Below are 11971 nucleotides of genomic sequence, written 5' to 3'. Positions count from 1 at the left end.
TAAACATTAAAGTGAAGAAATTTAAGTTTAAAATTGCAAAATGTGTTGTCGCATTAAAAAAAAGGTCCCAATATGTTCCATTGCGTTCAAATGATATACAACGGCATTGAAATTCTGTTTTTTTTTTTATCCCAAAGGATAATTAGTTTTACACAAATTGAAAGCTCTATCAGTCTTAAGATACTAATGTTTTTGTCGATTACAATAGAAATTGACAATTTTTCTTTTTTTGGTTATTATCATTCTTGTACTGACCTGACAATTGAGTACTATATAACCTCAGAAGGAACTGTGAGACATAAAAGTGACAAAGTTTAAGTTTAAAATAACAAAACCAGTTTCCGCATTTAAAGAAAGGTGCCATTGTTTTCTATTTTGTTATGATATTATACAACGACATTAAGATTCTGTTCATTGTGTCTCAAAAGATGAAGAGCTCAATACGTCTACGGTTACTTATATTTATTTCGATAACAATAAAAAGTGATAATATTTCCTTTTTTTTTATCAATATACTTGTACTGACCTGATAATTGAGTACTTCTTATAACCTCAAAACGGATTGTTAGACATCAAAGTGAAGACATTTAAGATTAAAAATGCAGTTTGATTTTGCATCAATTAAAAGTCCCAATATTTTCCATTGTGTTAAAGTATTGTATAATGACATTAAAATTATGTTCTTTTTGTCCCAAAGAATGAATAATATTGCACAAAGTGAGAGCTCTTTAACATGTTTAAGTCTACGATGACTAATATGTATGTCGATAACAATACTTTTTTTTTTATAAATGTTCATGATCTGACCTGATAATTAAATACCTTTTATACCTGATAATTGATTTGTAAGTCATAAATGTGAAGAAATTTAAGTTTCAAATTTGTTGTCTCACAAACACAAATTGCCAATATTTTCCATTCTGTTTGAATATTATACAACGGCATTAAAATGCTTTACTTTTTGTCTCAACGGATGACTAGTTATACACAAATGAAGAGCTCAATCAGTCTACGGCTACAAAAATTTTGTCAATAACAATAAAAAAAAAAAATGATAATATTTCTTTTTTTCCTTAATATTCTTGTACTGGCCTTATTATTGAGTACTTTTTTGTATGCCAATATTTTACATGTTGATACAATAAAAAGTGACAGTATTTCTTTTTTTTAGCTCACCTGTTAGTTGTTAGTTTAATCGAGTTATAAAATATTTGCCCCATAATGCAATGTGAAGTGGTATATATTGAGTCAATTAAACTTCAAATAGACCACTCAGTACAATAAACATAAAATAATTGGAGTCAATATTGATTTTACTAAACTATTGAATTTAAAAATAAGATACGGTAGAATAAAATGAATTGAACTAAAAATAGGTTTTAGAATATTTTTGTTTTTTTCATAGCTGAAAAGCATGCGTTTAATGTTCATCATAGGTTTGAATTTAAAAATTCTTTTTAAATATATCAAGATGGGTTACAGTATATCATGGTATATTGACTCATGATGAAGTAATGTGATTCGTAACACTACGGGTATAGGAGATCACCTTGCATACATGAATGATTTCACATCTTTTACCTAATCATAAAGTTGTCATTTTGATAACTGTGACAGTTAAATATACTATTAGATACAAACATTTTTGGAAACCTTTTTCGATTTATATGATAGGTGCGATTTTTTTCACATGTAGTATTAAATGCGTTTAAAACACCTGTGTTAAATGCAGGTATCTAGTGCTGGTTCAATTTTGTTTGGGGAGTAATACATACGTAAATAAATATACCTCATCAACCAAATTATCGGCGAACATCAAAATGGTTAGTGGCAAATAGTTCACTTTTTCCACAAGCACTTTCTATTTTAATCAGTTAATTAAATAAGTGTGACAGTTGTGTTTTTGTAACAACCCTCTCATATTACACACGGTGAAATTGTTTTATAAATGATCTAACCCTTCCCGGACAGTCAGACATTTTTTATCCGATTGATAATCTTAATGACTGTATCAATGTCTTGGAAGTTGCGACACTTTTGAATTAGATATGCCTATATAATGGTTTCAGCAAACATATTTTAACTGTTACAACTGTTCGACGTTTAAACAGTTCATTTATGACTGTTTCAAAGTTTTTCGCGTTGGGACAGTTGTAAATCAGCTGTTTCAACTTTCAACTGGTTGCAGCAGTCTTACCATAACTGTGATAGACTTTTCGGCGTTTAAACAGTTTATATATGACTGTTGCAACATGTTTCGAGTTTGGACGGTTGTTACTTTAAAAAAATTGTATCAGTCCTAAAATGACTGTGACAACTATTTTCAGCGTTGTTACAGTCAATTTATGTTATAGACAAACCCATTTTACAGTTGGAACATGTACAAAATATCTGCAACAGTGATATTTATACCAAGTCAGTAATATGACGGTTGTTATCCATTCGTTTGATGTGTTTGAGCTTTTGATTTTGCCACTGTATTAGGCACTTTCATTTTTTAATTTTCCCCGGAGTTCAGTAATTTTGTAATTTTACTTTTTTGGTTTAACAACTGTTACAACTTTGACAAATATTATCAGTCGTAGAACGAGTGTTACTCTTATGGACAGTTGTTGTTTTGTCCAGTAGTGGAATCCAAAAGATTAAAAAAACGCAAAGGATTATTATTGCAAAAACAAGTTGTTCAGTTCAGTCCAACTATTATACACAACTCGCAAGTTATTTTAACGCAAATGTTGCGCGTCTTTAAATGCTAAAAGTTTGAAAACAATTTATTTCAAATGTAAGTCAATTTAAAAAAGATATAGACAACTGTATGTACATGATGTATGATAAGTTAAAAGCATTTGACACCAAAACGTTTTAACAAAATATAACACAAATGATACCTGAAACAGTAACATGGTTACAACTTTTACATTCGGATATGTTTGAATCTACCTTTATGAACCAACTAATAACATCTAAATTACAGGTAACTTGTGTATTCTAGTAAAATAACTGTATCATAAAATCGTCCAATGTTCAAAAACAAAACATATTAAGATTTCCAACAGAGGATGGGATTATGTTTTTAGATTAAAGATATTCCAGCACATTATGCGCATTGAACGAACAAATGATTCGTAATACATATGCATCACCAATGTCATACTTTAGTGCAATCGGCGAGATTCATTCGAGTAATGTTACTTTTAAATATCTACTAGAACATTTGTATTAGTTTGAGTGTTATTTCCTAAAACTTTTTGAACGTGAGTCTTATACATTATTACTAGTGTGTGTGCTTAAGTTAGAAGTAAATAGAAAGCCTAACAATATAATTTCAACACACTTTTTAAAATGTTAGCATTACACATATTAACATGTTAACACTGAGATAAGAAATTAACGCAGTCTGTCGGTAGACAAGCTTTAAATGTGTTTTTATAACGCCTACCACCTACTTCACACAAGGTATAAAAAGATAGATTGCTTTAGCCGTTATAAGCATACCATATAATGTTGAATCTTAATGCCATTCAACACCGTAGTTGGTAAGTACTACCAACTGTTTTGTTTCTAGAGGCACTGGTGAATGCAAACGGAAATCGCGAATGGAAATCCAAATTATAAGCATGCTGTATACGGTAAGTTTTGATGAAATAATGTTTTTGTTCTTTCAAAGTAATAAACATACGTTGACTCTTAACGACTATAAGAGTTTGTGATTATGATTCTGATTAGAATATAATTCAACTTGATACATACATTAAATTGATCGATGGTAGGTCATCAAACGTTCCTTGCTGTATTGTAGTTATTTCATTAGCCTCCAAATGTCTAAAAAGAAAAATGTTATAATTTCTATTTTTCGGATTAGCGGTGGTGTTCTTTTCATTCTTAACCTTGTTCACAACCACCGTTATAAAAGTTTTACACTCTAGGTGTAATACCACCATTGATTTTCCACTATTAGTAAATGTTCTCCTGTCCAGTACTATAAAAAAAATCACATAACATTTCATTGCATATAAGGAAATAACCATCACTGGAATTTATACAATCAAATGTTCACCTCTTTTTTTACCTGTGTACAAGATTATTCACGATGCAACCTCAAGTTTCCAAAATTTTCTTAGAATACCCTTTCAAAATAAAAAAAATAAAGGTGCTTTGAAATACCCAAGAAATATGTTCACGACCTCAAACTTTTTTACTGCAATGAAATGAGGGATGAATTACCAACAACAGTTTTATTTGAGGGGTTATTTTTTTCGATCCTTTTTCGTATGCAACCGGATGTGAAGTACTATGATTTAGTGGTATTACACCGTAAGGGGTTTTGTATGGTAGTGTGCCTACAATTAAATGTGATATTTTCTGCTGTTTACAAACTATTTTGATTGAAGCATTCTTTTCTTAAATGCAAAATTTACTTGAAAGAAAATTTTAAAGCAAACATAAATTGAGTCATTGCTTTTTCATGTTTATGTTTATCTAGGAAAAGGACAGATTTTGCTATTAAAATTTAATTTGTTTAGAATAAGTTCCTGCGGATGAATGTCAGCAGTATACTATCATTAATATAAATGTTCTTTAGTGAGTTTAGTGATTCATAGCAGTAATGGAACAAGTATGCTATTGAAAGGTACACTTGTTGCTCATAAGAATACCTACAATTTACGAGTATCTTTATTGCTATGATAGATAGAAGTTTCTTATACTTGCCAAAAAAATATATTACTATTCTTTTTTTTTATATATATGATAAAAAGTATGGGTCAGCTTGCTTTTTTTCAAGTCACAAGTTATGCAAAATTGAACAATTTAACATAGATTGTTCGTGAAAATGCACACTTTTGTGAATAAAATGAAATCTATGAGATAGAATTTTGATATATATGAGAAGATAGGTTTTATGACAATCTTTAAGAAAATAAAACGAAAAAATGGTGTCACCGAACTTGATGTCTTGCTACAAGTGAAATAATAGAATTTCCCTATCAATACAGTATATTGGTTTTTTTTTTTACTTAAGAAGTTATCACGCCTTTAATCATGTTAATGGCTACGTTGAAAAATTGATTCTAAAACACAACTATTTGGTATTTTTTTTAAAACGTTTTGGAAAACGCAAAAAATCATACACATGAACATCAATACCACTTCTGCAAACTTAAGAAATGCAAAAGTTTTATCCTTTTCATGTGTTTTGTTATAAAACTCTTCAACTGTTTCTGTTCTTATACATCATCGGCTTTCGCTTTATCGGCTTTGGGCGTTCCTGATGAAAAAATTAAGAAAAGCACTTCTGAAACGACATTATGAAACGTTTTGTTATCATTTTTTAAACAGTTGTGCTTTTCTAAATGTTTTTAAACTAAACTTTTGCATTTCTTAGATTTTGCAGAAGTGGCATAGATGTTCATGTGTTCGTTTCAAAAATTGAAGTCCAGTTCAACATACATATTGAATACTACTTTTCGGTTTTGTTCATGTTACAAAATATATAAGGCTTTGGATTTTTCAAGTAATGTCATATGAAAATGTGAAAGAGAAGGTTCTTCCATTCACTTATCACCCAACGGTATTACATAATGTATCTGAAGATAATCTGGAGCAGGTATGCCATTTTCTGGTGTTTCATGGGAATATGTATGGATATGCAAGTGTTTATTTGTTTGAACTATATAGCCGCAGATTCATTGCCTTCTTTAACATAATTGTTAAAAATGCTTAATTTTAAAGGTGAATTTCAATTAGTGGCAGCTGAATTTATATTAGGAAATTGTTTATTTCTTTAAATAAAACGCTGTTCAATTGTGGTGTTGATTATATGTTGTACACGATCCGACAGTACACAACAACTTTTGAAAAGATTTACCTAGACCCAGGAAATGATTATTCAAACAGAAAAAAACTTCACTAATGTGTTTTTGCTACTGAATAAAAGTAAAACTTTATACATACAGGGTGGTTAGTGCTGGAAGGTCTTTGAATGCTCCTGTTTGTATTGTAGTTATTTGTCTGTTCCATAAAACTCTAAAAAGAAATAATTGTAATGTGTTGGTTTACCACAGAGTTTCTAAAAAGTGACAAACGTACATGAATAGCTCGATGTATTACGATAATGGGATTGCTTATTAGTTTGTAATACACGACCCTAAAGTTAAAGATATATAATTAACGACAGAATATTTAACGAAAAAAAAATAAACCCAATGCTTTAGTTGACAACTCCCAGCCATGATTTGTAGACTTTTTTTATCAAGTTTATCGGATTCTTATAAGAAACGTGTGTAGGTCAATGTACATTTTTGTCGATTAGATCTGCTTGTGCACTGTTAAGTAGGACGATAAGGAATTTTGTGTAACATTTAAGAAATGTAATCTTGTGTTTCAGCTAATCTCTAAATGAATAAAATCAAAGCACTATCTGCATTTGAAGTTTATTTCTTATTTTCTCCGAATGTGTGTCAATATAATGCAACGCAAAATCATATTTTCTTGAATTATTTTTTATAAAAGTTTGGAGTCATCGACGTTTTAACAAAATTGTCATGTCTCTTGAAATACTGTTAACACATCTTTAAAATCTATTCATGTGTTTCTTTATTGCTAATTTCAGTGAATACTGGTCGGTCGATGCTCATTCATTAGTTATTGTCATCGAATGATTCTCGGTGTTCTATTCTTCTTTCTGTATAAATAATTATTAAACTGTATACATACAGAGTAGTGAGTGCTATTAGGTTTTCAAACGCTCCAGTTTGTATAGTAGTAATTTGACTGTAATCCCAAAACCTGTAAACAAACAAAAATTGAGAATGGAAATGGGGAATATGTCAAAAAGACAACAACCGGACCAAAGACCAGACAACGCAGCGAAGAAATCCCGCATCCGGAGGTTGTGCTCAGCTGGCCCCTAAACACAATTGTGTGCCAGTTCAATGAAAATGGACGTCACACTAAATTCCAAAACATATAAATGAACTAAAATTAAAAAAAAAACATACATGACTTACAAAGGCTAGAGGCTCCTGACTTGGCACAGGCGCAAAAATGCGGCGGGTTAAACATGGTTTGTGAGATCTCAACCTTCCCCCTATACCTCTAGCCAATGTAGAATAGATAAACATTCGTGTTATGCTACGGAATTGTAGAATTCAGCATATATCATGCATATTCACATCCTTGAAGCGTTTGGAAAGTCGTGAGGATTTAAACTGTTCATGTTCGACACTTTCCTGGTATTTGTTCTTATATCATTTATATATTCTTAGATATATAACCTTGTCTTTCCTTGAGTGTTTTCATATTGCAATTAGCATTTTATGTTTTGGGATAGGCCATTTTCTGTATAAAAACAAACCGAAGTTCTTCACTGGGTACATTCATTAGGACCTGTTGAATAAAAACCTTGAGATCTCCGGTTGTATATGTAACAAGAAAAGCCAAGAATAAAAAATTTTCTGAAGAAGCAGTTCATCTTAACTCGTAGCAAATGACCAAAAGCTAAGTTTTTAGAGGCATTGAGGTTATATTTACCATGCTTTTAATGTACGACCAGTGTTATACATTTCTTTTCCACATTCACAATATTTCCTTGAAGGAAATACGACTGCGACTTCGACTACTTATTGTTGATTTTATATTTGTCAATATTTGATTTAAAATCATGTCAGTACCCAATAACTACTTAGCTCATAGTATATAGTCCATCGAAAGTGGTTTATATTCACAGTGCTATATTGAAAGGCAAATACAACAAAGGGATAACTATGCCATACATTATCATAAGCAAAACATTTGAAAAAAAAAAACAGCAGTTTTCTAATCATTAATGCAAAACTATCTTCAGGTAGAAAATCACTGATACTTGTTCATTATATTTAAATAAAAGGCGGATATCAAGTTCAAATTAAACAACAGAAATGTTACTTTCAATTAAGAGACAAAAACGACTACGTAGTTATTTTAATCTGCAGTTCCAAAAGGTCATTTAAAAAAAAATATCGAACTCCATGGAAAAATTCAAATAAGAAAGTTCCTTTACAAAACACAAAATCAAAAGCTCCTGCCCATCATACCAATGGATACAAACCTGTCATATTACTCACTTGGTACAGGCATTTCCTTATCTAGGAAATGGTGGATACAACTTGGTTTTATAGCAAACTAAACCTCTCACTTCTATAGCAGTCGCATACAGTTCCATTATATTGACAACAATGTGTAAACAAAACAAAGATTCAGGTAAAAATGTCAAATATTGGGATACAGCAGTCAACATTGTGTTATAATCTTTTTTTTTTTTTTTTTTTTCTTAAAAATAAATTTTATTAACATATTTACATTTGTTAATAGATACATCAAATACCGGTAACTTATCCCGGCCTCGTTATCATTAGTATAGAACATCTATTATGGTAAATTATGTTAGTACACACATTTTTATTAATCCGGATATAATTCATGTCTTCCCCTGAATGATTTCTTATACTAGTTTCTTTGTTGACAAAGTAGCTAGATAACACTTGTAGTGCTTTATATGGAATATACATTAGTGTATTATTCAAGAAATTTTTCCAAAATATTTGTTTTGAAAGGATTAATAATATGCCGTTATGTTTTCCTGTTGTGAATATTCGTTTGAAATTCATGTGTGTTTTACAAAATAAATCTACAGTAAAATCGGATGCTATTTTATCAGATCATTCAGTTGAAGGTAATTTTCATTTACTAAGTGTTCTTGTCATACTAGATCCTTATATCCTGAATAACATTAAACTAGTAAATTTTTAGTGGACAACAACAAAAAGAGACGAATAATATAATACAAATAATAACCATGATAACACAATAAGAATAAAACTGCTGTTGATTGTTGTATAAAAATACAGTCAAATCTCTAATCACAATTGATAAACACTATAATTTACATGTATGTACATAAACAGGTAGACATACCTGTACAATGTTTGAAGAAAATTACAGTATACTCTCAATATTTGAGTAAGGTATTATTTTTTTCAGAGTCATCATTCATAATATCATATTTCAAGTAAGACATTCAGTTCATTAAATTGCTTTAATAGTCTGCCAATCTTATATCCTATATCCTAAAAAGTTTCTTATTTCAATAAAATTTCCGATCTCTTGTCTTAATATTTTGACTGGTTGTATATCTTTTATTTTTTTGTCAGACATATAGTATACTTTACATATGCTGTAACTGATAATAATTAAAAGTAAATTGAGTTCATAATACTCTTTATCATATATTTTATATCCCAAAGCTATGCCTTTCAAATTAATAACATGTCTTCCAATATTTAATTTCGCAAGAATTTGTTGTATTTTTTTTCAAGAATAATTCAAAACATGAACATTTGCGGAAGAAATGTTCATAATTCTCTACTTTTTTACAGTTTGAGCAAGTATCTGTTTCTATTATATGCCATTGTTTTAATAATTTATTACAGGGAAGTATATAATGAAGCAGTTTCCATCTAAATTTTCATATCTAGTATCATCTAAAAATGTAAAGATAAATTTTAATGTTTCATATGCTAGATTAGTATTTTCTAGTGTTAAATAAGATTTCCATTTTAAAAAGCCAATAGGTGTTTCCATTTCTTTTGTTTTAAGTAAGAAGTTATAAGTGTCATGATTATTTAGGGTTTGAACAGGTTTTTTGTTTATGATGTTAAGATTTATATTTATATTTATATTGACTTGAGTATGTTTAGATGGTGAGTTTTTGATGATATTGGTCCACTGTTTCGGAATAGCTTTCTTCAGTTTTTTGTGTTATAATCTTAGTCACTATAACAAATTATAAAAATTACAAGATAGAGATTCATAGAAAAAAAACCCAGCATACATGTATAGACACAGAAAATAAGGAAAAATGCAAAGACAATATTATAAACAATGAACAAACACAATACCACAATTGCGTAATGCAAAGTTTAATGCAGCGTTATTGTATAAGATGGTGCGTTTTTTTTAAATAGTTATTATTGCAAAAGTCTTGTGAAAAATACATTTAAAAAAGAAGATGTGGTATGACTGCCAATGAGACAACTCTCCACATGAGACCAAATGACACAGAAATTAACAACTATAGGTCACCATACGGCTTTCAACAATGACCAACGCCAATACCGCATAGTCAGCTATAAAAGGTCCCGAAATGGCAAATGTGAAACAATTCAAACTAGAAAACTATTGGCCTAATTTATGTACAAAAATGAACGAAAAGCATACATACAGAATGTGGCGGGGTTAAATGGTTATTTTGTGGTCTTTTTTTTTTTTTTTTTTAGCTATGACGTTGTAAGATTATTTTCGACTGATGAGTTTGAGTGTGCTCTTGAAAGTTCAGTAAATTCGTATACTCATGTAGCACCCATCGTTTTGTTTTAATAGTACAAATACGTGGTTAGTCTAGTTCAGTAGATCACATTTGAGGAGTAAGAGGACGATATTATTGTTTCGACGATAAGAACCTATCAGTCGCCATATTTGAAACACATACTCCACAACAGTCAACGAACTGGAGATGGCATCACTTAAATTTTCGAAGGTGTGATTTAGTCTTCGTCACAACTTGGAACTCTTGGTTTAATTCTTGCGTTTAGCAAAGAAAATTATGATAGCAAACTTTAAATTATTTGGTGAAAGGACATTATCTATATAGCTGAAAGCGAAGTTAAAGGATAATGCCAGCTTCGTTTCGTTTTCCATAAGAAAAATGGGGAATGCCGTGTTAAAAGTCGAAAGGTCAAACGTGTTAATTCTATGGCCATATAAAAGAGCCTTATATTGCATGTACACCAACACATCTTTGGAATTTTCAAATGTCCATGGAGAAAAAAAAGTAAAATAAAAAAAATATTGAACTCCGAGGAAAATTCAAAAAGGAAAGACCCTATCAAATGCCAAAATCAAAAGCTCAAGCACATCAAATGAATGGAAAACAAATATCATAATTAATGACTTGGTAAAGGCATTTTCCTATGTAGAACCTGGTGTTATAGCTAGCTAAACCTCTCACTTGTACGACAGTCGCATCAAATTCCTTTATATTGACAACGATGCGTTAACAAAACAAACAGACACAAAGAAGATGAATCTACAATATGTTGATTCATAATCATTTTAAAGAAAGACTAGTCTTGCTGATATAATTCATGTTAGTAATGAAGAAATGGGCTTTGCGGAGCACTTGGAAGACCAAGAAACATATTCGTGTCTGTACGGACATTTATTTAATTTAGATATTCAATACACTGAAGGAAGATATATGTCTTCATCTATGGTTTGTATGCCAAAGGAACATATAACTGACCTATTTCATCTACGATATTACCATTTGTCTAATAGTCAGCATTGTTGTGTTGACATGATATATAATTTATGTTTCTGCTCCGTAAAATTACTATTTATACAACGTTTGAATACCAAAAAACACATAGGTTTACTTCCACCCCCCCTCCCCCATGTACACCCCTTGGAAACCATTTGCAGAATAATTGTATACATACATATTATTGAGTGCTGGTAGGCCCTTAAACGTTCCTTGCTGTAAAGTAGTTATTTGACTCCATTCCAAATTTCTAGAATGGAAGAATAGTTCTGTTTTTATCTTATATAATAGATTGCATTGTTATTTTCAATCTAAAGCTTGTTGACAGTCGCATTTATATAAATGTGTAATGTTGGCCATTTCTGATGTTTGATGTCTATATTGATTGATATGACAATCCATATCTAGCATACGTACGATTTGAGCACTCCGTATTACTTTTGGCGTCTTTAAACCAAAGTAAGGCTTTGACTAACAAGATTTAAATAATTTGCTTCGACATAAATCACAGTCAAGTTACGCTATTTTCGATTGAATGTTAGTTGGTTGATTAACGTCCAGTGGTAAATAATCCATGACTAACTAAATAATTAATGTGTAGAGAGCGTGTTATCT

General features: G+C 30.4%; 1 long non-coding RNA gene across 1 annotated transcript; it reads right to left on the bottom strand.

Moving 5' to 3' along the window:
• Window positions 1-5958: 5958 nt before the first annotated feature.
• On the bottom strand, window positions 5959-11600 carry LOC127737042 (uncharacterized). Its single transcript, XR_007999277.1, has 3 exons — window positions 11535-11600; window positions 6715-6786; window positions 5959-6024 (listed from the first exon to the last, which is right to left on the bottom strand). It is a non-coding gene; the product is annotated as an uncharacterized LOC127737042 (long non-coding RNA).
• Between the last annotated feature and the right edge of the window lie 371 nt (window positions 11601-11971).

This window comes from Mytilus californianus, unplaced genomic scaffold, assembly GCF_021869535.1.
Source record: "Mytilus californianus isolate M0D057914Y unplaced genomic scaffold, xbMytCali1.0.p SCAF_4, whole genome shotgun sequence".
In the NCBI taxonomy this organism is placed as follows: domain Eukaryota; kingdom Metazoa; phylum Mollusca; class Bivalvia; order Mytilida; family Mytilidae; genus Mytilus; species Mytilus californianus.
Note: the sequence above shows the minus strand (reverse complement) of the source record. Positions and strands in the feature narration are given on the sequence as shown.